General features: G+C 43.5%; 1 long non-coding RNA gene across 2 annotated transcripts; it reads left to right on the top strand.

Annotated features, from left to right (window-relative positions):
• Window positions 1–371: 371 nt before the first annotated feature.
• On the top strand, window positions 372–25,923 carry LOC120396416. 2 transcript variants are annotated; one of them, XR_005593117.1, is made up of 4 exons: window positions 372–498; window positions 783–920; window positions 4,440–4,486; window positions 7,224–7,612. It is a non-coding gene; the product is annotated as an uncharacterized LOC120396416 (long non-coding RNA). The 2 variants fall into 2 exon arrangements; XR_005593116.1 differs by lacking the exons at window positions 4,440–4,486; window positions 7,224–7,612 and adding an exon at window positions 25,735–25,923.
• Window positions 25,924–26,757: the final 834 nt, after the last annotated feature.

Genomic DNA, 26,757 nt, shown 5'->3' with positions numbered 1-26,757 from the left:
AATAATAGATAGTGACCTCTGGCCCTCTTTTTGCATAAGAATTAACATCAGTATTCAGGAGTCACTGCTGTGACTGGGGACTACGCAAATGCCAGATTCTGATTTAAAACTCTGATTTTTTTTTTTAAGAACCCAGAAGAAAAGGGGGGACCTGGAGCTCATCTGCATTACAGATCAGGTCTCTTTGAGAAAATCAACCATCCATAATTCATTACATGTTTCCTGCAGGGCCTGGAGACAGCAGAGATCCTAGCAACAGAGTCATAGCAACAGCAGCAAATCCCAGCCAATCCAGTGTTAGGCTTTCTGATTCCACTTAACCAATCCAGGAGGGCGACAGAGACAGAAATATTGTCAACCAACTGGTAATACTGTCATGAGCCTAGTTTTCTACTAATCTGCTATTGGAATTCTCACTAACAACTAATACATTGACTGGGACAAAAATATCTGAGGCCATGTCATTGATGTGCTGATTTTTTCTATAGGAAATACTGGGTAAATCTGACTCTCTATTCAACAAAACCTTAAAAACACAGCTAGATTAAGTACAAAATATGTTAATATTAAAATATTCAGTCTTTTGATTGATTCTAGAGGAATAATAATATTAATACTTAAGATTGTTTTATTGTAAACAAGAAACTACATTTTAAAATGCTCTTTTATCCCAAGAATCACTAATCTGTTGAGAACAAGTACCCTTGAAATGTTTTACACTGTTTTTATGGTTAGCCACAAAGCCTATAGGAACCTCATCTTCTTTTTTTTTAAATCATCAGATGCTGAGCTGTAAGAAACGGCCTAATTGTGAATGTGTCCTTATAGTGCCCAGACCTTTACAAAGCTGAAGCTACTACTACAACTCAAGTCATAACACTTCACAAATGAAAGATACTATGAGATCTGCCTTTGGAACGGTCAGTTTGTGAATTAAATTTGTAACATTCTGTATCTACAATCATAATAATCATTTTGTGAATGCTAAAAATTTATCTTACATCATGTGATATGCTGGCTGTCCTGAAATGACACCAGGGAGAACAAAGAAAAGAAATTGCAGAAGACATACGGAGCCAAAATGGAAATAGAAAACAATAACAAATCCTTTGGGGTATAATCTATACTTTGAAACAAAAGGGTTTAGAAGAAAAAGAAAAGAAAAGAAAGAAAGCCCTGAGCCCTTGTGCATGCAATTCTGAGGTGAAGTTTTGTTGACTGATATAAGGTCATAACAGCATTACAAACACAAACTTAAACTCATGTGATTTCCATCATGTTTTCTTTGAGAGGGAGGAATGATATTGAGTTTTGTTTAGATTAAATAAGGCTATTATGCCCATAAACACTCTCCGACAATTAAAGGTATAGGACTGAAACATGTATCTGTAAAAGAATATGATTTTAATCATTGCTGGCATAAGAGAATAGTTGTACTTGGAATATTTGCACTTAATCTAAGTTTTAAAAGTGATGCTATATTTGCATGTATGTACTGTACAGACTTGCAGATACAGAGGCATATAAATCCTCATATAAACCTTTACCTTTTATCATTTATCTTTGGTAAAAATGAAAAGCAATCATTTACCCCTAGCTGAACATTGCACTTGAAGCCAAGATATGGTAGGTTATCTGAGTAAATGTCTTGCCCCTCAACCTGAAAGCTTATCCTAAATTCCACTCTAATGCATACGTTGCTCAGCTAGTGAAAGCCAAGATTAGAAGATTTGCTATGGATGCTTCAAACTACATTTTGGGACCCAGTGCCCTATGTTGAACTTTACAGATGATGCATAAATTGACTAAAGCTGTAAAGGCTGCCAGGGGATGATTGAAAAATATATTCCAATCTCCCCCCATATATTTTATAAAGTATTGCAAATGACCTGCTTTGTCAGGTGATGCTGTTTGAGATTCCACAGATGAAAAGCATCATATTCCCAACTACTTTTTGGTACCAAAAAGTGGCTAAAATCCCTGTATTAATAATTCAGTTTCCCAGGAAATCAGTAAACCTAATTATAATGCTTTTCTTTTATTTAAAGTTGGCTGTTTTTCCTCCAATCTGAAGAGAAGCCATTCAAGATTATTTTACAGCAGGCTTTTTGCAGGGGTTCAAACTGAAATCAAAATATTTATGCTACCTTATAAAAAACAACAATAGTTCACAATGAAACTGCACTTATTGACTGAAATTTACATTTCAGTTCCTTGGTAGGGTGGCTCTATTTGGTAATTTCATATTTTGGTTGCAATTAGACACAAAATGAGAGAGGAATTTGAACATTGGGCCTATGACTGTTCATTAAAATAATCTAATGAACCCTGTGGTCTACATAGTTAAAAATAAGAAATTGCCTTCCAAGATGGTTAAGTGGTCCCATACCTTCATTCTTAACGTTGACGGATTCAACGCAGAGCTAGAGGCATGCTCATTTTGAAAAAGCACAGTGCTCTCTAATGAGCTGTTAGAATCATACAACTTAAGCAAATGGTTTTCTTATCCTCTTATTCTGATCAAAGTTTCTGGCAGAAGTCAAAAGATCTCAGCATTTTAAGTGGATTTGTACTTTCCATTTGGGGAGGGGAACCTACAATGGATAAAATTCATTGTATAAATCTTAACAAGCAGTTGTGTGGCAATAACTTAACTAAATAATAACGACATAAGAAATTCTTCTACGTTCAGTTCAAGACAAAGTGCGGAACATAGAAGGACTGATTCTGCTTCCCTTGAAGTCCATGAATAGTAATGGATCCAGAGGGCAAAATTGAATTCTGAACAGAGAACTAGTCGAAGGGCTATGCACCACTTCAAACCAAACTGTAGAATAATGCATTCTTTTTATTTGTAAAGACTAAATTCTCCTCTTGTAAATGAGCATAAAGCAATGATTAAAGTCATCCATGATGAACTCAGCTATAGTGAAACTGCATTGAATAATAACATCAATAATATTTTGCACTTCTATAGAGACTTCTGTTCCAGGATCTCAAAGCATTTTGCAATAATTAATTAATCAAGCCTCACATCATCCCTTTTGGGATAGGCAAGATAGGGAATAAGGATTAAGTCAGTCCACACTAACATGCAACCACCTCTGCAGCAGTAGTTTAACATGAAAGTCTTGAATTGTTTCAGTGCATTGAAATGTGCAAATTGCAATCATAGTTCTAGTATGAACATCTGCTTAAAGGAAAGCTGTTCTGATTTTTTTTTCAATGATCACTATAAATTGGTTCCACTGTAAACAAACCTGGAGTGCGTCAAAGAAATCAGCAAAAAGCTGGTGAACGTTGCACATGCAGGTTCCAGGCACGTGTTTCATTTTAATTTATGTTGCCTAATTTGTTTTCCTTTTCAATGAGCCTTATGAGCAAATGGGGAAGGAGAAGCCCATGTGGCTTTTGTGAGCAGTTTACCGCTGCTCTCTTTTTAAATACCAAAGGCTGTGTTTTTAATACATCTTGATAATTTAGGCGTGTGTTTTCCACTTTAACCTTCGGGCCAAATTCTGGCTTCAAGATAAGCATGCATGATGCAACTCCTGTTTCCCTGGTCTCCTAGTTGCCTTCCCTCCTATTTTTCCTTCTTTGAAGGCAGAAAAGAACAGATCCTTGACTTCAATGAGAGCTGCACAGTCGTATCTCTGAGCGAAATTCGGCCCTAAGACTTAAAACTCAGAAGATCATCTGTAACAGCATATCTCTTGCTGGGGAACCTAATTCTAAATCCTCAGTGATCTTTCTGGGGAGCAATCAAACAACTGCAGCACAAAAAAGGCCTGATCCAGAGCACATTGAATCAGTGGTAAGACTCCCACTCACTTCAGTGGGCTTTAGATCCAGGTCCTAAAGGAATAATCCACAACAATTAGAATCTGGAAGGACAATTAGGAAAGCAGGTGACTATGTCTTGTTTAGCATTTGCAAGTGAAATGAGCCCATTTGTAGCCGCAGCAGACACCTTCACCAGTGTAACTGAACATGGAATGTGGCTCAATATCTGTATTTCACTTTTATTTTAAAAGCTTTGCTCGGCCAGTTCCACAGTGCCCTGGCAGCCTGTGTCACGCCACCAAAAGCCTTCACAGATAAAACTTAAAAACTCCCCCTTAGTTATCGTCTCCTTCCAAAATGGAGGCCAGGTCATTAGTTCCTGTATAGACAGAGGGAGAGAACAGAGGAGAGCCAGGAGAGCCTCCCCTCTTCGGGGGAGGGGGAAGGAAGGGAAGGAATCTGTCCATCCACAGAGTGGACCATGGCACTGATACAGAGTACCCTTCCCTGCTGATGGGACAAAGTCAGGGGAAGTGACTCTTGCTGTGCCTTCTGCCAGGAAGCCAGTGAAATAACCATTGATCTGCCCTTCCTTTCCTCCAAAGCCAAGTCAAGGGAATTAACTAAAACCAGTCCCCGTTTTTTCCCTCACCCAGGAAAGCAGGAGAAAGAGTCTTTTCCTTTAAGGAGGCCGGATGCTCAAGTAAGATCCCTCAGTTTCTTCTTCCCTCCTGGGAAACAGCATGTAACCCTAAGTAGACCTCCTGCATCCACAGAGGGGCTGGAAGAGTGACAGCGCAGTGGGCAAGGAAAATGGCTCACAGCGAGGCTGCATGTGCCCCGTAGGGTTTGCTTTGTAAAGGGGCTCGCTAAACGAACCCTGCTGTTTGGTTCACAAAGCCTGGAAGCAAACCAGGCTTGGTTCACTGAGAGGTTCAAGTCTCTTTGACCCGCCGCCCCCAACAACCCCTCATTATTCCCTACCAAGCCCTAGGCCATCCCTTTGAAGAAGGGAGGGAGGGGCGGCTGGGAGCTTGTTGGAGGCAGAAGGCACATTTGGGGGCTAGCAAGGGAAGCTTGCTGTGAGGCAGGGGCTGTGGCAGCTCCTCCACTGGGTGAGCAATCGCTGCCCATATCTGCTGAAGTTCACAGAAGCATTGAGCCTTGCATCCAAGGCTAAGTTTGAATGGGTTTGAGCTTCAAGGCACACACAGCTCTTCTCCAGGCTGGGTAAAGCGAGGGTCTCTCATTGTCTCCCCTCCCTTTTCAAAGGGGTTTGAATTTGTGTCTCAGATCCACACAGGGTGGATCGGGGGAGGGGTGACCGTTGGTTCTTTCTGCCAAAGGGAATCTGAGAAAATGACCCCTTGCCCTTTAGCTCCATGGGGGCTGGGGAGAGGTCGGGAGGAATGACTCCTGGCCCAATCTTTTTCTCCACAGGGGTTGGGAGGGGGGAAAAAAAAGGACTCGAGGAATATGTGATGAGTGGGATTTCAGGCTTCTTCTGAAAAGGGAGCACATTTACCCACAGCCCCTGTAAGAAAAAAAACCTGCCCTTGAGAAGCAAGTAAATCCATTTCAAGCAAGAACGAGCCTCAACTCTGTGACCGAGAAATCGGGAAAGAGTGAAAAAAATATAAAATAAAAAAAAATCAGGGATGTAAAGCAAAATCAGGGGGTGTCCTTTGAAGAGGTGTAATCAAGACTCAGTTATCAGTTGTATTGATGCTGATTAAAGAAAACAGTGCAGAAGTCAGCTCAACTATTTTTATTTTTAAATGGCATGATTTTTCCTTACAAATCTCCATGCTGAACATGAACAGATCGAAGGAGGATGTGGGCTGTTTAAAGACAGTCAGGTTAAAAGGCATGGAGAAAAAAACTTCTAAATACCAAGCTTGTTTGTTTTTCAATGGCATGTGCAGAAACCATTTGGAAATGGGAATGCTTATAAATGTAAATGAAAAATGTGCAAAAGAGATGTCCTCCAGATTTTAGCCAGTCTAGCCACTACTCTGCCGAACATCCACTTCTTGCACAATATCCACGCTAGTCAATAATATCATTATAGGAATTGCCACAGTGGAGCAGGCTTGCAAGCCACTTCTGGCAGTGGCCAGTACTGCTTTAGAGGAAAATGCAAAACAAAACTAAACAAAACTTCCTGACCTCCATCAGCTAGATAATGGCTTATACTCTGATGTATTTCTTTTTTAGTGTTCAGATTGAAAATCAACCTCCCTTCCTATTGACTTCCTACACTGGACTTGCCTATATTGTTTGGGCCAAAAGCTCTTCAGAGTAGGGAGCATCTGTATTTTCTGTCATGTTGAGGACAGAACATATTGTTAGTGCTTAACAAATAATACCAATGAGAGCGCCTCTAAAGGTTCAGAGTTTGGGTTGGTTTGGATCTGCAGCCCGAAGGTGGTCAGATGTTTATTCAAAGCCTTTTGACCATTGTAACTCTGTGCTGGGAGTCTCAGGGGAATCATTTGTCCGTGAGATCCCTACCATCACTACCATTTCAGGATGGAAATGCCTTCAGAACTGCCTTTGTTTTGTGATTTTCAGAATCTGAAAGAGCAAATGGTATACATCAAAATGGGTGGTGGTGGGGAGGGAAATATATCCAATTCCAGGTATTTAAGAAGGTTTGAGTTTAGTTCTCTGAATAGGCTAAGGTTTGACAGCAGGAAGATAGGACTTATTTTTTCCAACCACACCTCTACCTCGATATAACGCTGTCCTTGGGAGCCAAAAAATCTTACCGCATTATAGGTGAAACCGTGTTATATTGAACTTGCTTTGATCCACCGGAGTGCGCAGCCCCGCACCCCCGGAGCGCTGCTTTACCACGTTATATCCAAATTCGTGTTATATCAGGTGGCGTTATATGGAGGTAGCGGTGTAGTTGCCCTTCTGCTCTGCTCATGTGTCCTTCCTGAACTGCCATGTGCTAGGGAAAGTGGAGCTATGCCTTCAGCCACTGCTATACCAGGCACTGACTAGTCAAGATGCATGTTTACAATTACAGGGTTTCTGCTGCCTTCTTTCATTTTTAATTTTCCATTTAAAAACAGCAAAATTTTGAATGGGATTCAGCTGCTCTCTCTCTCTCTCTTTTTAGTTAATTAAATAATAATCAAGCCACACAAAATATCATAGGGTGGAAATCAAGAGAAGGAATCTAGAAGCCAAACTCCCCAGTTAGGGAAGGAGTTTCTATACAGTTAGCTACCTTTTTCAGTGAATCTGAAAGCCAGCTTCTTGCTTGCTGTTGAAAACCATGCCCCTATCCCCACTCTCGCATAAACACACACTCTAGGGGCTGATGCTTGTGATAATTGTTGGGAAGATAAAGTACCTGCATCCCCGTTGATTTCATTTTGATGCTATGGAAGCTTCAGGCTCATGACTGTGCTATTTTCTCATTCCAGGCTTGATATACAGACTCAATATGCATAGGAGAGAAGAACATTTTCATCAAAAACGCACTGTGCAACGTAGCCCATAAAGCATCAATAGCACATTTACAACATAGCTGAGAGTTTTAAAAAGCTGAGCTGAGTATCTGGACACTGATGCTTGGAGGAGAGTTGTGAAGGGGAGCACAGATGTAATAGTGATCTCTCCCTTGCATTAGACAGAATTAGACCAGGCCTGCAGCCACAGCACCATGTAGTAGAACTAGGAACTGGCGCTCTGGCTCTCTTTGTTCCAAGGGGTGAAAATACATGGGAAAGAGAAAACATTTCAAAGAATGATTATTGTAGATGCTTGCAAATTATGTATGGCCACATTGAATGGTCAGAAAGCTTGTTGTATCCTTCAGTCCAGACTCAATTAGCATTTGATTTCTAGAAGCATGGCAATCTTGTACGTTCTTTTCATAACAGCATGTGTTCTATATTCATAGGAAATCAAAGTAGTATAATGTTTACATTTCAACTGCATGCTTTGTGGAATTAATTTAGCCAGTCAAGGCAAAACTACTTTTAAATACTATTAAACTGACAAAAACCCTGGAACACAGCAGGATGTCAGAGTTCATTCCTCACCTGCTGGAACTAGATTCTTAATCTGCCCACTGGCGCCATTGGAGGGTCCTAAGATGCCAAGTGATGGCCTATGCTAGAACTGCTTAAACTATTAGTCAGGAATAATTCCTTGGAGGTCTCAGCTTTTTCCATAATGCGACCCCCTTTCCTCACACTAAGACCCACCCCCTCTTTGATCGAGGATACAACTACAGCTCCTCTCCCATTTAGTACTATGGGCAGCAGGGCGGTCACTCACAACCCCCTGTTACCTGTGGGCGGATAGTTAATTCTGTGGGTTCAGCCCATTTTTCTCATCACTTTGATTCTGAAGGATTTCTTCATCAGTCGCAACTGTTTGATAGTTTAGAGGGAACAATTTCAGGGAATTGTTCTTTGACTATTCATTACTAGTTAGCCACACTGTGTGACTGGTCACATGGCCTGGTTTATGCTTCGTGATTGGGTGACTGAAATTGTGTAAACAGGAAACTATGGAATGACAGCTAAATGCTCTTGTTCACGTACAAGTACCCTATTAGCATACAAATGCGAGTATTCATAGGAAGAACAATTATTCCCCAATTAAAATCCCATTCACACAAATGTGTGCAAATAGTGAAGAAAAAGGGGCATGACCATGGTTGGCTCATTTGGAGTGGGATTTGTCAGTTAATATGTTTGTGAATGCATTTCCCCAATATTTGCGGAAGCTCCGCTATGTACCAGGGGCTCCCTTACTTAAAACCAATACAGCACTACAGTATTCTACAGCCTTGGTTCAAAGCACAACTTCCAGTAATGTTCTTAAGGTGTTTGGAGTCTTTTCTGTAGAATGCTGAATTGCCTATATTTGGAAAGGCGAAATTTCCCTCTCGTCAGTATATTTCACACATACTGTGCAAAGCCAGAGTAAATTAGCTTTGCATGAAGAAGGACGGCAGCACAGGGTTTGTGAAGACTCCCTCTTGGACTGTAATAGCTGTGGCTGGCTTTCTGAGTAGATTTTATGGCCAATAGCCTCATGCAATTTGCAAATCTACTGACCACATTCCCAACCCCTCTGCCCTCACCATGAGCTTCTATAGAGTGGGCTGGGGAGGCCACCTGGCTGGACTTAGGAGACATAGGATCAATTCAAACCTCTACCATTGCTTTGCTAGGTGACCTTGGACAAGTTCCTTTCCTCGTCGTGGCTCAATTTCCCCATATCTAAAATGGGAAAGATAATACTGACCTCCTTTGTAAAGTTCTTTGAAATTTATGAATGAAAAATGCTATCCCTTATCCTGCATACAGCTGAACTATAGTAATTCCACTGACCTTTGGCCATCTGGGAGTGGGAGAAGCATTTCACCAATTATTATTATTGGGCCTTATGCTTGCAGCCAGGAAGAAAACATGAGGCTGATTCAAAGCCCTTTGAAGTCCAGGGGAGTTTTTCTATTGACTTCAAGTGGGCTTTGGATCAGGCCTTATATGGACTGTATTATCTGAACAATACAGAGGGAGTAAAAAAATAGAACGGCAATAATGTGGACAAAAACGCAGCCGTAACTAGCTACTATAAATTGCCACTCCATCGCTGATTGGTTTCACCAACTTTAATGCCCTTGATATGTGGTTTCTCTGTCAAAATGTTCCCTAGAAATGAATAAGGTCTTTGAAACCCCAGCAGCATAGCTATCTACTTGAGATCATGTAAATACATACCTATGTGGAAGTGGGCTTTGTTAATTATGCATTCTTGAGTAATAATGGCTTCTTTGTACCAGTGGTGGATTTAGAGTTAGGGGGGGCCCTGTGTGCAGCTTCATTTTCAGGGCCCCCCCTCAGGACCCAGCCAAGAAAAAGAACATTCTCTCAAATCTCCCACCCAACTCCCCATTTTTTATTCTTTTTGTCTTCATCCTCCTCCTATAAGTAATGGGAAGTAAATGAAAATAAAGTCAGGTACCTTGATTGGGGCAGGGGGTTGGGGTGCAGGGGGGGCTGGCTATGGGCTGGGTAAGGGGGTTGGGGTGTGGGAGGGGGCAGAAGGGGTGCTTACCTCAGGCAGCATGACTCCCAAAGCGACCGGCACACACACCCATCTGGCAGCAGCTCCTAGGTGCGGGGACCGGGGGTCTCCGCACGCTGCTGCCCGCAGGTGCAACCCTCGCAGCTCCCATTGGCTGCACTTCCCAGCCAATGGTATCTGCAGAGTCGGTGTTTGGGTTGGGAGCAGCGCGCGGAGACATCCCCACCCCAGGGGCTCCCTGCTGCTGGCACATCTCTGCACAACCCGGGGGGGGGGGCACAGCAGGTCTGCGTGCGCTTCCTGGGGTGGAGGCAGCATACAGAGCCCCCCCCACCAGGGGCACGCAGAGACGTGCCAGCAGCTGGTCGCTTCCAGGAGCGGCATGGAGCCACCAGCCATGGCATGCAGGCAACCTGCCTGCCTGAGCCCTTCTGTGCCTCCGGCTGGGACGTGGGGCAGGTTATCAGATATTTGTCCTGCATTTTGGGGGGGTCCCCTTGTCACTGGGGGCCCCATGCCACTGCACGGTTTGTTTCATGGTAAATCCACTCCTGCTTTGTACCCATTACAGGTAGCCAAATGTACATAGATTTGGGGGGGGATACATCACTTTCTTAAACTGCAGACACATTTTATTGATGTGAAAGACCATATGGCTTATCGGGTAAATGTGTATACAGTAAAGTACAACAATTCTGAACCACAATAATATTTATCATACACATGATACTAGGCCTGAAAGAGTCAATATAGCCTCTTATCTAAGGCTGCATTTTGGTATACATGCTACCTCTTCAAACACGAAGCATTTACATAGCAAACTAATTTCTTGATGAAACCATATTTAGACACTTCTTGTAAAAGTGAATTTTTGACAAGAGAGATTTATTAAGATCTACTGGATATAGTGTGAATGAATTTGGGAAATACTTAGTATTTAGCTGATAGACTGTAAGGGACTCTGAAGGAGCTGTTAGGCTTTTATCAGCTAAACACATATTTGATATGCAGACCAAATTTGAAAAAGCAAAATATTTGCTGAATAATTTGCCATGCTGGACTTCTTGGCATGCTTAGAACCAGAGCATCCTCTCTGCTTAAGCACCGAATTGATGAAAATAACATGGTGTCTGCCATGATAACCGCAAAACTGTTAGAGTTGAGAAAAGCCATTGCAGCATCGTTGCCCTCCCCACATCACTCCCACGCCAGAGAAAACTCCTCAATGGAGAAGCTTTGTGTGTTGGTTGGGAGGAGTAGTTTAAGGGGCCTACCATCAATCAAAGGTAGTCCCCACTGCCTGACCCTCTCAGGCCCCGTCCACCTGTCACCCTAAGCCCCACCTTCAGGGGTATTACTTCCAGGGTCAAGATGTACACATGACCGGAAGCAACAGGTGTCATGTGACCCCGCTAAAAACTCCTCCCACTGCCCTCTACTAATCAGGATGGGTTTCAGCCACAGAGGACCTCACCTAGAATGGATTTGACCAATCAGGGGGAGTTCCAGCGCGGGGTGACCCATCCAAAAGAGGGTCATGTGACAGATTTATTTTGGCCCAATCCTCCAATTTGTCTCGGTCACTCTGGACCCTATCCCTATCCTCCAGTGTATCTACCTCTCCCCCCTCAGCTCAGTGTAATCCACGAACTTGCTGAGGGTGCAACCCATCCCATCATCCAGATCATTAATAAAGATGTTGTACAAAATTGGTCCCAGGACCGACACCTGGGCACTCCGCTTGATACCAGCTGCCAACTAGACATCGAGCCATTGATCACTACCCATGGAGCCTGACCATCTAGCCATCTTTCTATCCAGATTATAGTCCATTAATCCAATCCATACTTCTTTAATTTGCTGGCAAGAATACTGCGGGAGACCATACCAAAAGCTTTACTAAAGTCAAGGTATCTCACATCCACCACTTTCCCCATATCCACAGAGCCAGTTATCTCATCATTGAAGGCAATAAGGTTGGTCAGACATGACTTGCCCTTGGTGAATCCATGTTGACTGTTCTTGATCACCTTCCTTTCCTCCAAGTGCTTCTAAATGGATTCCTTGAGCACCTGGCTGCAAACAGTTGGTTTGGTTTGTTTCAAACTAACAGGGTTTTATTTGCTCTGCAAAATGTGATGTGTGTTTTTAAAACAGGTTGTTTCAAAATTAGTTTTAATGTTTAAATTGTTGTTGGTGATTCAGGGGGCCTATGCTAGAGATAAATGTGGGATTTTAAAAAGTATTTGGTTGCAAACTGTTGGTTTGGTGTGTTTAAAACTGCTGGGTTGGTTTGTGTGTGTGTGTCTGTGCGTGTTAGGGGACTATGCAAGACATAGGAGTGGGGTTTTTTTAAGTATATGGTTGCAAACTGTTGGTTTGGTTTGTTTCAAACTAACAGGGTTTTTTTACTCTGCAAAATGTGACGTGTTTTTAAAACGGGTTGTTTTAAAATTAGTTAGTGTTTAAATTGTTGTTGGTGATTTAGGGGGCCTGCGCAACACATAGTTATGGTGGGGGATTTAAAAAGTATTTTATTGCACATTTTGTTTTTGGGTGCCTGGTGGAAACGTGCTTGTATTAAAAAATGTCTAGGCTTTAGAGAAACGCTAGTGGTAGAAACAAACCAAACCCTGTGTTTGTTGTACAGCCTGGAATGGATTATTTTGTTTTAAAGCTATGATTTTTTTAAATAGAAAAACACCCAAATGAGTATTTTATTTTTTAAGTTTACAAGAGAGTTTCATGTGTTTTATAATAATAATGTTGTCTGCTCCACAATACGGTCAAAACATGAGAGATTCTTAGACCAGAGGGTAAAGAAGCTCAAAAGAAAAAGGAAAGAGACAGCTAAAAAGGAAAATTCACCAGCATCAATGGCTGATGGATGGATGAATCCCGGTAAATATAATTTGCTTATTGGTTTGATTATTTTATGAGGTTTTGTATTTTAAGCAAATACATAGGTGTGGGTGAGAAAGATGTTAAGTTTTGTAAAATGTTTATTTGATGTTAAATTGGAACATCTCTGTTTTTCTTAATCAGGCCTGGGCAGCCCTCCTGACAATGCTGTAGTCAGAGCTACAGGGACACCTCCACCAGAACTCTGCTCTGAGACCCTTAACAACAACAATGCCAACGCAAAACAGCACAAGAGCGCAGACAAAGCATCAGGGCAGTCCAAAGCTCGTATGTGTCAAACACAAGGACAAAACAAAAGACTCTGGTAAAAAGCAACTACTCAAACACAACTCCAGTTCCTCAGCGGTCAACACCACACAAAACCCTGAGAAAACTGAGTGAAAACACGTATATTCACAAACCCGGAGCACAGGCTGTAGAGGCTGTGAATAAAAAAAACAAGGACCGAAAGCTCCTGTGATGCTGGGGTATTGCAACCATGCAAACACAACTCCAGTTCCTCAGCGGTCAATACCACACCAAACCCTGAGAAAACTGTGAACAAAAACACACATATTCACAAACTCAGAGCACACCCTACAGAGAAAAACCAAGGACTGAAAGCGCCTGTGATGCTGGGGTATCTCTTTATGAAGTATCTGAAAATTATTATGAACCATTCTCTCAACACAGGAAGCTTGGCACAGGTCTTCAGTATTCTAAAAAGATTTGGGAAAAATATGACGCTTCGTTCAGAAAGCTGATGGACGCTGGATCCTTAGGGGTTCTAAAAGAAAGGAGGACTGGAAACTACATCAAAAATGCAAAAGCTCTTTTTGAATGATTTTTTGAAAAATACTTCAATTTTTCCAGAGGGTGGCTCTGAGCAGGCATGACTAGTTGTGAAAAGGGACCTGGGTAAAAGGGGCATCCTGAAGGGTACACATCAGCTAAGGTGTAAACAAATGGGGGGACAGCATTTGGGGGATAAACGGATGGCTGCCCAAAAGTTACGGGCCAGGGTTGCTGTAAAATTTTTTTAAAAGGGTAAAGAGGTGATGAGGAGAAAAAAACAAAAAGAGATGCCCCTATTGGAGGCTCTCAAACTGGTGTGTCTGAGAATGGGGAGGCGAAATCTGACCTGTGGGGCGGTGGTGACTGTCATACAGAGTCTGATTTAGAAAATTCCCCAGAAGGCTCTCTAGATAGGTCCTTGTCTACTCCTGATGATCCTCGTGGTGGCCCCTCGGAGTCTGATTCTCAAATAGCATCTGACGTAGAAGACACAGCTGATGGTCCCATAGAGGAACTCCCAAGTAACCCTGAAAATACAGATGCAGACCCCCTCCCCAAACAGACGTGTATACGGAGCGAGTGAGAAGTTGGCAACAGGAATTACCTAGATTTGGGGGGGTCGGTGTATTGTGCAGAATTTCTTTTTGTCAACCTTGAGCACATAAATTCAGCTCAGCAGGTCATTGAAGCCATGCATAGGGGGATACAGTTAGTTCTCGATGGCATTCACAGTAGGGTAGCCCCTGACGATTACATTCAGTTACGTTTAGAGAGTCATAATTTAACCACCCTTTGTTTTCAGTTAGACTGTTACTGAAGAAAAAGATGTGCATAGGATTGATAACTCAGGGTAGTAAACTAATGTGTGTGGAAGTTAAGTCCCTGGGTATTCATTTTATAGACTCTTTAAACTTCTTGCCCAGGAAGCTTAGCAAACTCCCGCAGGCAATGGGATTTGAAGATTGCAAAGGGAATTTCCCAAAAAATTTTAACACACTTTAGAAAACCAAAATTACATGGGGCTTATCCCCAGGGTGGTGTGTTATGGCATAGACAGCATGATGCCCAGGGAGAAAGCAGAATTTCGGGACAACAGATATGAGACATCTGACTTGCAGAAAGAGCTGGTGTACTATTGTCAGCAGGGTGTCAAAATTTTGAGATGGGCCTGTATCCTGTACAGAGAAGAGATCATGAAAATGACAGAGACCTGAGATATTATGTAGAGAGAGGCCCTGGTAAATTCACAGAGGTAAAATTGTGTATAGATCTTTTCCGGTACATAATGCTGGCATCTGTCTGCATGGCTATGTACAGGTTTATGTTTCTGCAGGCTAACACAGTAGCTCTTCTCCCTCCAGACAACTATCACAGGCAGAAAGATATTCAACCCCCTCTATCCAGTGGCTGTTGTATACTGCTCACAAAGAAAATATACAGATACGGCATGCTTTACGGGGTGGGGAATTACAGGTAGGCCCCTACTTTCTAGACAGTTATCCCATCATTGACAGTTATCCCACACAGCCTTTGAGTATAACGGGTATTTTTTCCACGGCTGTGTCACCTGTTATTGTGGAAAAGCACAGAACCCTATGATGGCGACAACTCTTAGGTTTCTTTATTACAAGACGCAGTTCAAGACTGACTATCTGAAAAGACTTGGTTATGTAGTGAGGACTGTCTGGAAGCACAAGTGGGTGGTGATGATAGAAACAGACAGGGAGCTTGCAGATTTCTTAAACAAAGCCCAGCAACCTCAGCATCTCATGCCTAGGGTTGCTCTTTTTGGGGGGAGGACTAACGTTATCCACCTATATTACAAACCTTACCCCAGTGAAGAAATCCACTATTATGATTTACCAGCCTGTACCCTTTTGTAAACAAAACCAAGAATACCATATAAGATACCCTGATATAGTTCATGACAAATTTGGATCCCTCGCAAATTATTTTGGAATTGCAAAAAAGTTAAAATATACCCTGCATGAGGCCTCTTTTTCCCATTGTTACCTGTCAGACTGAGTGGCAAACTTATGTTCCCACTATGCCGAACCTATGTGGAAACTGAGCAGCAGGAGACATGCACCCATACTGATGGAGAATGGCCATCCTGGGGACTTGGTGCACAGTGGAATTGAACGCAGCCATAGCGAAGGGGTACGCGGTGGCTAACATCTATGAAATCTGGCATTTTGATGAAAAATCTGACACACTCTTTTCAGAGTACATAAAATTACACCTCCGCCAGAAACAAGTGGCTTCATGGTATCCCAGCTGGTGCACAGATGAAGAAAAACAAAATAAGATTGTTAACGATTTCTACTGGAAAGAAGGCGTGCGTTTACGCCAACATGAGAACATGTTGAACCCCGCTAAGAACCAAATTGCTAAACTGTTTTTAAATTCTCTGTGGGGTAAATTCGGCCAAAGAACAAACCTACCCAATATTAGCATCGTGACAGACCCTGACGTGTCTTGGAAGCATGCAAAAGACCGCTACTCGGTCTCTGCCAATACCAACCTCTTCATAGCCTGTTTCACCACTGCTTATGCCTGCTTAGAACTATACAACCTGCTAGATAGGCTGCAAGAGTGGTGCCTCTACCACTGACTCGGAGATATTTGTGAAAAGGGAGGGTGACTGGAACCCTCCTCTGGGGGATTATTTAGGGGACCTCACAAGTGAGATCCTGCCAGATCAACACATCACCGAGTTTGTGTCAACCGGCCTGAAAACATATGGGTGCAAGCTGTCGGGAGGAAAGGCTTATATGAAAGTCAAACTTTTCTACCCACAGGGTCATAGTTCATGACCTCCTCAGGCGGTCCAGATAGCATAGAATCATAGAATCTCAGGGTTGGAAGGGACCTCAGGAGGTCATCTAGTCCAACCCCCTGCTCAAAGCAGGACCAATCCCCAACTAAATCATCCCAGCCAGGGCTTTGTCAAGCCTGACCTTAAAAACCTCTAAGGAAGGAGATTCCACTACCTCCTTAGGTAACCCATTCCAGTTCTTCACCACCCTACTAGTGAAAAAGTTTTTCCTAATGTCCAACCTAAACCTCCCCCTCTGCAACTTGAGACCATTACTCCTTGTTCTGTCATCTTCTACCACTGAGAATAGTCTAGATCCATCCTCTTTGGAACCCCCTTTCAGGTAGTTGAAAGCAGCTATCAAATCCCCCCTCATTCTTCTCTTCTGCAGACTAAACAATCCCAGTTCCCTCAGCCTCTCCTCATAAGTCATGTGCTCCAGCCCCCTAATCATTTTTGTTGCCCTCCGCTGGACTCTCTCCAATTTATCCACATCCTTCTTGTAGTGTGGGGCCCAAAACTGGACACAGTACTCCAAATGAGGCCTCACCAGTGCTGAATAGAGGGGAATGATCACATCCCTCGATCTGCTGGAAATGCCCCTACTTATACAACCCAAAATGCCATTAGCCTTCTTGGCAACAAGGGCACACTGTTGACTCATATTCAGCTTTTCGTCCACCGTAACCCCTAGGTCCTTTTCTGCAGAACTGCTGCCCAGCCATTCGGTCCCTAGTCTGTAGCAGTGCATGGGATTCTTCCGTCCTAAGTGCAGGACTCTGCACTTGTCCTTGTTGAACCTCATCATATTTCTTTTGGCCCAATCCTCTAATTTGTCTAGGTCCTCTGTATCCTATCCCTACCCTCCAGCGTATCAACCACTCCTCCCAGTTTAGTGTCATCTGCAAACTTGCTAAGGGTGCAGTCCACACCATCCTCCAGATCGTTAATGAAGATATTGAACAAAACCGGCCCCAGCACTGACCCTTGGGGCACTCCGCTTGATACCGGCTGCCAACTAGACATGGAACCATTGATCACTACCCGTTGAGCCCGACCATCTAGCCAGTTTTCTATCCACCTTACCGTCCATTCATCCAGCCCATACTTCTTTAACTTGCTGGCAAGAATACTGTGGGAGACTGTATCAAAAGCTTTGCTAAAGTCCAGAAATAGCACATCCACTGCTTTCCCCTCATCCACAGAACCGGTTATCTCATCATAGAAGGCAATTAGGTTAGTCAGGCATGACTTGCCCTTGGTGAATCCATGCTGACTGTTCCTGATCACTTTCCCCTCCTTTAAGTGGTTCAGAATTGATTCCTTGAGGACCTGTTCCATGATTTTTCCAGGGACTGAGGTGAGACTGACTGGCCTGTAGTTCCCTGGATCTTCCCTTTTTTAAAGATGGGCACTACATTAGCTTTTTTCCAGTCATCCGGGACCTCCCCCAATCGCCATGATTTTTCAAAGATAATGGCTAATGGCTCTGCAATCTCATCAGCCAACTCCTTTAGCACCCTCGGATGCAGCGCATCCAGCCCCATGGACTTGTGCTCGTCCAGCTTTTCTAAATAGTCCCAAACTACTTCTTTCTCCACAGAGAGCTGGTCACCTCCTCCCCATACCGTGCTGCAGAGTGCAGCTGTCTGGGAGCTGACCTTGTCTGTGAAGACAGAGGCAAAAATATCATTGAGTACACTAGCTTTCTCCACATCCTCGGTCACTAGGTTCCCTCCCTCATTCAGCAAGGGGCCCACACTTCCCTTGCCTTTCTTCTTGTTGCTAACATACCTGAAAAAACCCTTCTTGTTACTCCTAACATCTCCGGCTAGCTGCAACTCCAAGCGTGATTTGGCCTTCCTGATTTCACTCCTGCATGCCTGAGCAACACTTTTATACTCCTCCCTGGTTATTTGTCCAATCTTCCACTTCTTGTAAGCTTTTTTTGTGTTTAAGACGAGCAAGGATTTCACTGTTAAGCCAAGCTGGTCGCCTGCCATATTTACTTTTCTTCCTACACATCAGGATGGTTTGTTCCTGCAACCTCAATAAGGATTCTTTAAAATACAGCCAGCTTTCCTCGACTCCTTTCCCCGTCATGTTATTCTCCCAGGGGACCTTGTCCCATCAGTTCCCTGAGGGAGTCGAAGTCTGCTTTTCTGAAGTCCAGAGTCTCTGTTCTACTGCTCTCCTTTCTTCCTTGTATCAGGATCCTGAACTCGACCATCTCATGGTCACTACCTCCCAGGTTCCCATCCACTATTGCTTCCTCTACTATTTCTTCCCTGTACTGTTCATATGATCCAGTAATTCAGGTATGGACGAGTAATAACCTTGTCATAGGATGAAACTCCACACCCAATCTCCAAAGGTGATTTCAAAATGGGTGTCTTCGTTGATAATGTTCAAGCTGTGTGGATATTGTAATTTCCACTAACCCCACCTCCCAGGCACCCAGGAGATCCAAGGGCTTAATTAGCCGTATTGTAAAATTTGAGCTGGTGTTTTGGGGAGAAACCCCAGAGCTGGCGTTGCTGGGCAAAGTGATGTAAACCCCGCCGTCGCTCATTTCTCTCTTTCTCTCTCTCTTTGCAGGAGGAATAGTTTTTGTTCATGTCTAAATGTCACAGAGTTGAGAAGCTTCCACCCAGCTGTTAAACTTATCGGGCCACCCCAACCATTTCACTAATAGCTGCTTTTTTCTCCCCCTTCCTTTCTCCGCTAGAACTTTTTCAATCCTGTAAATCCTGACGCATTTGGGGTTTACTTTTTGTAATTCTTCACGGTAAAAAATCCAGTAACACTCTCACGCTCATAATCTTTTAATCGGTATACAGGTCTCTGGCCCCTGGTTAAGGCTTCATCCACTATGAATATCTCATTGGTAAACATTTGTTCATAACCTTTTTCAAAAGCTCCTTTGGTTTTAGATAGTCTCACATGGTCGCCTTTTTTAAAAGGGGAACAACCGGATTTATTTTTAACTCATCTCTGTAAACCGTTTTCCATACCTTCAGAGAATCTGAAGGGTTAATATCAGCGGGTCTGCTACATACAGTTCTATGAAAGCTCTGGTTGTAACTCTTTATCAAGTCAGGTAACACGTTGATGTAGTGAAAGGTGTTATGGGCTGTAAAATATCTCCACATTCTAGCTTTTTAAGTTCTGTTAAATTGCTCCATAACCCCTGCTTTGACTTCATTATAAGTAACAAAATGGTGAACACCGTGCTGCTTTAACAATCTGCTTAAAGGTTTGTTTAAAAATTCTTTCCCCTGATTGCTTTGTAATTTTTGAGGCACACAACCTTCACTGAAAATAGCTTTAAAGGCCTTGGATACCTCACCACATGTCTTGTCTTTTAGGCCTAAGGCCCAGGCATATTTGGATAGAATGTCTATCTGTTAAGATGTACTTAAAACCACTGTTGTGTTTGGAGAACCGGTGCATATCCACCAAATCTGCTTGCCATTGCACATTCACATCTGAAACAATGGTCGTTTCTTTTAAAACTTATTTGAGACGGTTTGTAAAAAGCGTAAGCGTCCTGGTATGAAAGCCAAGCTGTTATCTGTCTTCTATTCAAAGTTTTACTATGCTTTTTGGCTGCTTGAAAAAGAGGGTTCACCCCTCTGAAGCTCCCAACTTCCGCGGGGGTGTAATATATTGTCTTTAACAGAACCGTCTGCATAGACATGACTATTACTTGTACGTCTTTTACTAACATGAATATGGAGGAGACACATTCATATTGACAAATTTAAACAAGTTTTATTAATCGCCTGGTTTAACATGCCCTTTTACAGACACCTGTGAAAACGGACACCATGACCCTACCATTAGTGAGTCTGAGCTGGTTCATTCTTCCATTTTGTCCTTTCCAGATTTTCCTCTTGAGATCTGTCTCTCAGACACAAGCAAAAACAGCAGATGCATAATAGATTTATTCCCACAGGACTACTGATGTGTAAGTTCTCAAAGGCCTCTAGAAAGGCATCACTGAACTGTCGAGACGAGAGATTTTCAGAAAATAAACAGTGTAAGCCCCACACTGCTTGTTTTTAAGATTTATGCAACCCCGGGTCAGTTCCTAACCCTATTACACCCCATTCTTGACTGTCACTTCTTAATCATTCATTTACCTGAGTGACATCTTATCCGTTCACTTGGTCCACCAATGACTCCCATGAGCCATGTTCGCCTCCATACGGGTGGACAATGGGAGGCCATCACGCTCATTGGACTGTCTCACAAATGCTTGGGTTTCAGGATAGGGTTCCAGCGTATCCATCAATGGCTGGGCCAAAGGGCTCCCCAGGGCTTCTCCATCCTTCACCTTGGAATTGTTGCCGATGTAGAGCTTCCTCCATGGGTGGTTGAAGGCCCTCAGAGCTAAAACAAAGTCTGAAGTTCTCATGCGGGTGGTGAAGAAGTCCATGTTTCCTCTCAGCATTTCCATGATTTCTAAAACACGTGTTCTTAGAATGAAATGGCCTCTTTTGCGTGGTGCTGGAACTTCTGGGGGGGGGGGTGTGTGTGCTGTACTCCAATAGGTAGAAGGCATGGGTGGGGGCTCTTAGAGGGATCACACAACCCTCTTCTGGTTGGTTTACCTGCCCCAGAACTCTCCCCAATTGGTCAAATCCATCCTTGGGGAGGTCCTCTGTGGCTGAAACCCATCCTTATTGGTAGAGGGCAGTGGGACGAGTTCTTAGAAGGGTCACACGATCCACTTCCAGATGGATCAACCTGCCCTGGAACCAGGGGCGGTCTAGGGCACCCAGCGCCCAGCGCCCGCGGCGGGCGCTCCTGGGGGGGAGTTTTGGCTCGGTGGAGCTCCTCGCCGCGCATGCTGGCGGCGGTCCGGAGCCCGGGACGCGGACCTGCTGCCGCCGGCCCAGTGCCGCCGCGGGTCCCCGTCTCCCGGCTCCGCTGAGCTCCTCCCGCAGCCGCGCAGGCGCGGTCCGCTTTTCCGGGTGTTCTCGCACGCGCGCATGCCGCAGGCATGGACCGCCACCGAGCCCCCCCCCCCCCCCGCGCCCGCCGGAGCCGCAGGGACCCGGGGGCTGGGGGGGGAGCGGGCGGCGCGGCGCGCGCTGCTTGGCTTGCAGCCTTGGCAGCGCCCGCCGCCCCTGCCTGGAACACCCCCTGAATGGTCAAATCTCCTCTCGGGGAGGTCCTACAAGGGTGACCCCCATCCTAATTGGTGGAGAGCAGTGGGAGGAGTTCTTAGAGGGGTCACATGGCACTCTTTGCTTCTGGTCATGTGTCTGTCTTGACCCCAAAAGCAATACCCTAGGGGCAGGTCTTAGGGTAACATATGGGTGGGACCTGATGAGTCATGGGGCGGGACCTACATTAGATTGATGGTAGGCCCCTTGTATTACTGGGAGGAAAGGTTGGAACTGATGGTGGTAACTCTACACAGTATCATCTGATCTCTGGGCACCTGCTGGAAAATACCTGTCGGACTCTATTAGCTTTGGTTCTGAAGGGATTCCTGCTTCACATATTCAGAAGTCTTTGAAGAATGGAGGTGAAAGAGAAGGCATTGACAGCAAGGCTCCGGCAGGGAGGGTAGGGAGTAGAAAAATAGCAGGCATTTTTCATTTCATTCACAATTTGCTGCAGGTTTTTTCATCAAAATAAACAAAAAAATTCTGGTTCCCTCCTCTCCCCACCTTCTCGCCCATTTTTCCTCCCACTGGAAAAGGGGAGGAAGAGAAAGCCATGGAGGAGGACACCAAAAAACAAAAAAAATTGTATAGATCTGATACCACTTTTTTTGTTCAGTGAAGAACCAATATATTTTATAAAGAATCAAAAAATACGTGAAAATTTAATTTTAAAAGGCATTTTGGTCAAAACTTTTTGATTAAAAAGAAGTGGCCAGCTCTACCATGAAATAACGTAGAGAGAGCAGCTTTCCATGAGAACATCCCACCCAAGATCCAAGGATTGCCATACAGATAACATCTGTGAGGCTACACGTCTTCCTGGTTATTCCAGGGGAAAATATCTTCAATATTCTTACAGACATTAGCCTTAGGGTGGTGGTGTGGACAAAACATTAGCATCTGCTGGCATTTTTACCATCAGGTCAGCAAGATTTGATCCAAGCTGACAAAAAATACTGATGGCCACTGAGGTTCTGTCTACACTAGTATTCCCTATGTTGCTACCACCAGTGAGAAAATGTAAGGGGAAAAGACACAGCCAGAAAGCAGATCTCTCATCTCACCAGAGCCCGTACCATCTAGAGCTTTGGAACCCCACAGTATCTGCTTGCATTCAATATGCCACTATAAAGAAGTCAAGGGCGGAGTAATATGATCACAGATTCTCAAACTAATTAACAGATGTGCTACTGCATTCCAAGCACACTACATGGAGGTGCCCTGCTGTAAGCCTGGCAAAGAATGAATTCAGCTAACTGAGCCACGTGGGGTCACAAGGACATGCACTGCTGTTGTGGGGTCATAGTGGGATAAAAAGGGTGCAGCATGAGAAGACTGTGCAACTGGAACAACATTTTTGCATCACATTCAGCTTCCCTTGGAGAGGGTCTGCTTGAAAATAGTACCACAAATCTTAACCTCATTTGCTACTTCCCAATGAATCACCTCAACAAGCAAGGGCACAAAGAGAGACAGCAGTGACCTCTACCCAGCAGCAAGGCTTTTCACCAAAGTTGAAAATAAGGTAGCACAGCTGCATCCAGCTAGCTTTACAGCTCCAGAACAGGGAACCAATTTGCAGGCTCATGGATCAAAAGCTATATAGTTGAATGCCATCAGCAGGCTGGTGCTACTCTGCCCTGGGTTTAGAAATGAACTCACCAAGAAGTGTACCATTACACCTTCAATCACACGGGGGACAGAACTGATACTTAGGGATGCTGTATTTCAAACAGCCATTCATCAATTGACTCCTATAGTCTAGGTCTGAGTAGAACAACCAGATCTCCAGCAATGTCCCTTAGCTGGCAAAGCAAAATCCCCAAAACGTTAGCAACTGGGGTTTATTTTAATTAAATTATAATGAGCGTTAAAAAAATAAATAATCAGATTACATTACTGAAAGTGCCAGTTTGATGATGAGGCTGAAAGTGACATGGAGCAGGCAGGGAAGAGCATCATTCTGCACAGGAATCAGTCAGAGAAGTAGGTGGCTTTGCAGGCCGGCGGCAAACGTTTCAGTATGTTTTAAAACAATTGTGTGTGTGAATGGAACTTGGTAATGGTTACTATTAGTAGGGGACACAGTTATGAGGCAGCCTTAAGAAATCACAGCGCTTCTTAAACCATCATTAATCAAAGTTCAACAAAACAGTAGCAAAACTTAAATACAAACTACGGTATGTAATTAGACTGGTTCTTCCTGGGGAGCACCAGTAAGACGGAAGCTGTCTCTGAGGGTGCATCTACACCGCAGCTGGGAGCGTGCTTCCTAGCCTGGCTAGACAGACATACGCTAGCTCTGCTCAAGCTAGGGCACTAGAAAGAGCAGTGCAGTTGTGGGGAGCATGCGCTAGCTGCTGGAGTACGAATCCTCTGGACCCCCTGAGCTGCTGCCCAAACTACCCCCGGCCACACTGCTATTTTTAGCACACTAGCCCGTCTGTCTATCCCCACCGGGACGCTTGCTCCCAGCTGCCATGTAGAGATACCAACACTAATACCATGAAAACAATGAAAGGTAGGTCTAAAAATTGCTTGAAATGCATTTTGTATACATTCTTTCTGGCCAGTTCCGTAGCACGTGGGACTTCCATTGAGGTCTAGCAGAGTGGCTATTGGTCCCCTTATTCGTAAGTAAATAAATATATGCCAATTTCTGATCTGAAGAGTAAGATACTACTCAGTGTGACTCAGGATGGCAGAACCAATCACTGCAGGTTTCAGAGTAGCAGCCATGTTAGTCTGTATCCGCAAAAAGAACAGGAGTACTTGTGGCACCTTAAAGACTAACAGCTTTCCTTTAATTTTGAGTAGAAGGTGGAATGGGAGCAAACAGAGAGTACAACATGCACACAGCCACATTCTGCTCTGCGCCTTTGCTCAATTTCCCCTGCATAAGTATTAAGAGAGAACCTCTACTTAGCATCAGCAGAGCTCTAGTAGTGAGGACCAGCTGCTATGTTGTAGCAGCTAGAAGGTGTGATCTGCTGCTGAGGTGGCATAGCCTGGCCCCCAGCCACTGCTAGCTAGGAGTCTACACCCCTCCTTTTTGCTGAAGCACTGACACATGTTCAGCATTTCTCAGAGCCTTCCTGCACATTAGGATGTCAAATTTTGAACCAACTACTTGGCTGGGACCATTCATCTCCTCAGACCACCATCAGATAAGGACAAGACTAGAATGCCACTTTGTCTAATGGTCTAAGCAGAGGACTTGGAGCCAGGAATTACTGTGTTCTAATTGCATTGCTACCCCTGCCTCCTTCTCTACCTTACACAAATTACTTTGGACCCAGCTCAGCAAGATATTTAAATATGTGCTTATCTTTAAGCACACAGTCTCATTATCCCCATTTTACAGATGGGGAAAACTGAGGCACAAGTGATTAAGGTCCCAGTTCAGCAGAGCATTTGAGCATATGCTTAACTTCCATGGGACTACTCTCATGCTTAAAGTTAAGCAATTGCTTAAGTGTTTTGCTGAATTGGGACCATCATTACTTGTGCCTCAGTTTTCCCCATCTGTAATTGAGGGTTGATGATATGTAGCTATTGCAGAAATGTGGTGGGATTTAATTAGGTAACGTTCATAACATGCTTTGAAGATGAAAAGTGCCATTAGCTTTCCAAATGTCTGAATTTCCTCATTTTAGTTTTAATTGGTTTGGTCATAACCTTCAATGTTCTTTCCCTGTAGACAGTGCGTGTGTGTGTGTGTGTGAGAAAGAGAAAATAATGTCTTTGTAGGCGAAATCAAAATGCATCATGAAAGTTCACGAATAACAAAACTTAGCACTCCAGCCTCACCTGCCTAGTGGAGTTTAATTAAATTCACATGCCCGCTCCTGCCTTAGTGATGCTTCTCAAGGCTCCCACTCACAGCTGCAGCTATGTGGGCACATCTTAAAGAAATTAAAAAAGAAAAAAAATGTAGCTATGTATTTCTTCTTTATTGTCCCCTCCCACTCACTGATGCAAAATATCACACTCTTGGTGCCCCAGTTTAATCCCTAACAGTAGTATGCGTATTTCAAAAACATTGATCTATTTGTCAGTTGCCTCGTGCCTGCAGAACTAACTGACAACCCTCCTTTCCCATTCTAGGTCAAGATTTGATAAGCTATTTTCATAATAATAGTGATTGTTTCCTTTTAATCATCTCTTTCTCCTCTGAGCAGTAATGGTCCATTGTAGCTCCATTTTCAGATCTACATCTAAGCTGACAGCTGCCTATTTGAGGTGACCACTGCAGATCCCAATCAAACCATAGAACCTGGTGTTCGAATCAACGCTTTTTGTACAGCACTCCATGGAAACTACTGTGTCAAACCTGTGATTACCTAAGGAATTTGCTGGTGTCCCTATGCTGCAAACCATGGATGTCCAGAGTGGGAAAGGTGGAACCCGAGTAAGACAGATGCTCTAAAAAAGTATTTCCACAACTATTGGCTTGAAATTTGAAATACAATTGCTTCAACCATGTTCATGCTCCTTTTGTGTTCATGTTCTATAAATATTCATGCAACTGAATTCTAGTTCCAGGAATGTTCACAAAAAGCAAATTTCACAGTTACATGTGTATTCCCAGAAACTGAATTTTAAAATTTGCTCTTTTAAGTATTTGCTCCAAAAGCACCCAATGAGCGAACAGAAATGCCACCAGATGATTTATTGGGCCAATCACAAACTCACTAACACAAAGACAGGTTGGGAGCCATCCAGAGATTTAAAAAAAAAAATATCACATGAGAAATGGAATACTTTTGACTAATGAATAATCTGAGGAAATCACCGCTTGGTCATATATTTTCTGAGAGCTTAAAAAAGAAGCTAAATTCAGACAAATTATGCATTGTGATTTTTTTTACCCAGCTCTAGATAAAACTCAAAACCTCCTGCTACAAAGCACAGCACTTTTATTAAATGAGAACCCTCTTTACATGTATTATCTATGTTTAGCGGTATAGAAACTATGACACACAGTTGAGCAAATATGGCCTTATGCAGCGGAGAAATTATACATCCACCTGAGCCAGATAATTACACTATCAATACAGTAGGAATAAAATGAGATGAACAGCTGAATAGAGAGTGTATGTCCCTAGTCTTTTGCCTTTGAGCAACTCACTATAACTCCAGTTTAAGGACAGGTTTTTTTGTTATGTTGATCCATATAGAGGCACAAAATTCCACACTCTAAAAAAATACAGGGATATT

Source organism: Mauremys reevesii, linkage group 2 (genome assembly GCF_016161935.1).
Source record: "Mauremys reevesii isolate NIE-2019 linkage group 2, ASM1616193v1, whole genome shotgun sequence".
NCBI classification, from domain to species: Eukaryota; Metazoa; Chordata; order Testudines; family Geoemydidae; genus Mauremys; species Mauremys reevesii.
The sequence above is the reverse complement of the archived record's forward strand: the minus strand, read 5'-3'. Positions and strand labels throughout refer to the sequence as shown.